Raw genomic sequence first — 3,382 nt, forward strand, 5'->3', positions numbered from 1 at the left:
ATATATATATATATATATATAATCTGAAACCATTTCGTGCCTAGCGGAAAAAATGTGTGTTCCTCAAATATATTCCTCTGAATCTAATGTTAGCTGTAGTTATAGCTCGCCGACGATTTTTTTTTATTTGCCAACGAAGACAAAGGCTTATTAGGATGCTTATGAATAACTAATGCTTTAGAAATCCTTAGCAATGTTTCATAAACTGTTAAATCATATATTTTATTATATTCTCCTTCTCCTCTCACGTAAAGTAGATCAGTGTAGATAAACTGAAACACAGCTTTCATAAGATTTTATGGTGATTCTTTTCTTCTCTCAAGAGAGTGTTGTTTTTTCTTTTTCGCTTTTCTACATTTCTTTTTATAATTTTGTTCGCATCAATACTACCGCAATCCAACAACCGACTATGACAGATACATTCCTCAAGACGCTGGAAAACGCCCTTCTTGCGGACCCATCAGAAGGCAATGTCCAGCCTCTCTCAGGGACATCATTCATAGCACTGCATTGTGGGCCTTTGGAAGGAGGAGGTAAATGACACATGACTGGTTGGAGTCAAATGTGAAATAATTCAATACCCTCGTGGAGGAAAAGCGTGCTGGCCTGCTCAAACATAAGCACCAACCCACCAGGGCAACGCTGCAAGCATTGAGATCAGCAAGGAACAGCACGCAGAAGACAGTGAGGTGGTGTGAAATTGCCTACTGATTACAACTATGTGCAGATATCGAACTGTCGTTTGATACAGGCAACATTCGTGGAATGTATGAGGATATCAAGAAATCCATCGGCCCAACCCAGAGCAAGATAGCTCCACTCAAATCCAGAACATGGGAAATTATCAAGGACAAAATAGAACAGCTGGAGAGATGGGTGGAACATTATTCCGAACTCTACACCAAAGAAAAAAACATCTCTGACAGTGCGCTAGATACCGTAGAGCAATGATGTTGATAACTATACAGTCTCTTCGCAACGTTACGGAGTATGTGAGTGTATACATAACTCTATATGTTTTTACATGTGTATGTGTGTGTCTGTGCAAAATTAATGAACATAATGTTAAATACAAAACATTTAAGTATATTTAATCTAATTAATTATTACTAATTTCAAAAAACAGTCCGAATTATATGTTAACATTCCTTCCAGAATAAACCTAGAGAGGCTATTGTAAATCAACAGCGTAAGATATAATTTTATTAACACCATGCCACTTGAAGACTGCATGATAATATACATTACAATGGATATACATAGACGTCTTTTTCAAATTGTCTTAGCCGGTATGTATAAAAAAGGCGAAAAGAAGCAACATGATAATACTTTAACCACAAAAATATAAATAAATCCTATAAAATAATGTTTAAAAGCAATAAAATAAAATAACACTGACTAAAATGTAGTACTGTGGCAGATATTATCACAGAGGATTTCTGCATTATAGCACTGTCAGATAGCGTCTTCTTAATCTCTAAATTATATATTCTTTTATTTTTTTTTCAGTCAATTTGACTGCAGCCATGCTGGAGCACTACCTTTAGTCGAACAAATCAACCCCAGAACTTATTCTTTGTAAGCCTAGTACTTATTCTATCGGTATCTTTTGCCGAACCGCTAAGTTATGGGGACATAAACACACCAACATCGGTTGTCAAGCGATGATGGGGGACAAACACAGACACACACATTTATACATATATGACGGGCTTCTTACAGTTTCTGTCTACCAAATCCACTCACAAAGTTTTGGTCAGCCCGAGGCTATAGCAGAAGACACTTGCCCAAAGTGCCACGCAGTAGGACTGAACTCGGAACCGTGTGGTTGGAAAGCAAGGTACTTACCACACAGCCACTCCTGCGTATATGGTTAAAAGTTTTCCAAAGTATATATTGTATTAAAGTTTCCCCGCTATATTTGACAATGTACAACTTTGAAAAGTGATTACAATAAAAAGTGTTGTTAAAAACATGACAATATGTGAATGTATCCAAAATGTATCCAAAATTTTCAAAGATATTTAAGTGAAAGCCAGCTGAGGTGAAGGCCAGCTGAGGTGAAGGCCAGCGGAAGAATTATAACCAGGGTTTGTGAGATTGGGTTACGCATTGAAGATTACGTAACTTTTCAGGACTACTTGCTACTATTTTTTTAATGCAATTTGGGTTATTTGCTCATTTAAACTTTTAGCTTTTAAAGAGATGACTTCAAATGAATATCTGATTTAAGTAAGTTAGAACCCAGCTGCAACCAATCCTTATAAAAAAGAATCTTCACTCGCAAGCGAGTATTACCTGGTACTTTGTACTATGCTTTCGCATATTTTTTCAGTGGCCTATGTAGCCACGAGTAGATACAGACAGTCTCTCGGCCTTGCCATTCCTTACGCAATCTAACATCATGGATGTAACGGTTGGAGGGTGAGGGGTGCACCAATCATTAGGCTAGCACTTACTCTCAGTTGGGTAGACTGGAACAACATAAAATGAAGCAGATCCAAGACTTCACGATCGAGAGCCCAACACAGTAACCACTAGACCACGCACTTCCACAGACACATACACACAAAATCACACGCGTGCGCGCACACACACAAATATTCATTTACATTATTTACATTTGACAGATATTTGTTCTCATCTTGTTTGTTTTTAACACAACGTTTCGGCTGATATACCCTCCAGCCTTCATCAGGTGTCTTGGGGAAATCTCGAACCTGGGTTCTCATTCCTAAGGTGTTTTTCGATGTTATAATAATAATAATAATAATAATAATAATAATAATAATTATTATTATTATTATAATTATAATAATAATAATAATAATAATAATAATAATAATAATAATAATAATAATAATAATTATTATTATTATAATTATAATAATAATAATAATAATAACTTCGAAAAATACCTTAGGAATGAGAACCCAGATTCGAAATTTCCCCAAAACACCTGATGAAGGCTGGAGGGTATATCAGTCGAAACGTTGTGTTAACAACAAACATGATGAGAACAAACAACCGTCAAATGTAAATAATGTAAACGATATACATAATTTCTCATCTCTTAAATATAGAACTGTAAATATTATTTTGGTCGACTCAATCCAAAACAAGAAATCAAACTAGTACTCTGATTATAACGATAATAGCACTGAGAAGATGCTACGATTCTCACTGAGCTCTCGCTTTTTATTCAATCACATCTCGTGGCACTATGTTGTTGTACAGGCACACACAAAAAAACACAACACAGTTAAATATAATGTAAAATCATATTTACCGTTCAGTCCTCGTTTGACCATCACTGAAATGAAATAAAAAAATCAATTTAGTGTTTTATATATATATATATATATATATATATATATATATA

General features: G+C 35.1%; 1 protein-coding gene across 2 annotated transcripts in view; it reads right to left on the minus strand.

Annotated features, from left to right (window-relative positions):
• LOC106867596 (adhesion G protein-coupled receptor L4) overlaps positions 1-3,382 on the minus strand; it is a 364,928-nt gene that overhangs the window by 279,530 nt on the left and 82,016 nt on the right. For both annotated transcript variants that reach the window (XM_052968831.1, XM_052968828.1), the window contains exon 2: positions 3,290-3,313. The gene's annotated coding sequence lies outside the window, so the exon portion shown is untranslated. The remainder of the gene's footprint in view (positions 1-3,289; positions 3,314-3,382) is intronic.

This window comes from Octopus bimaculoides, chromosome 6 (assembly GCF_001194135.2).
Source record: "Octopus bimaculoides isolate UCB-OBI-ISO-001 chromosome 6, ASM119413v2, whole genome shotgun sequence".
NCBI classification, from domain to species: Eukaryota; Metazoa; Mollusca; class Cephalopoda; order Octopoda; family Octopodidae; genus Octopus; species Octopus bimaculoides.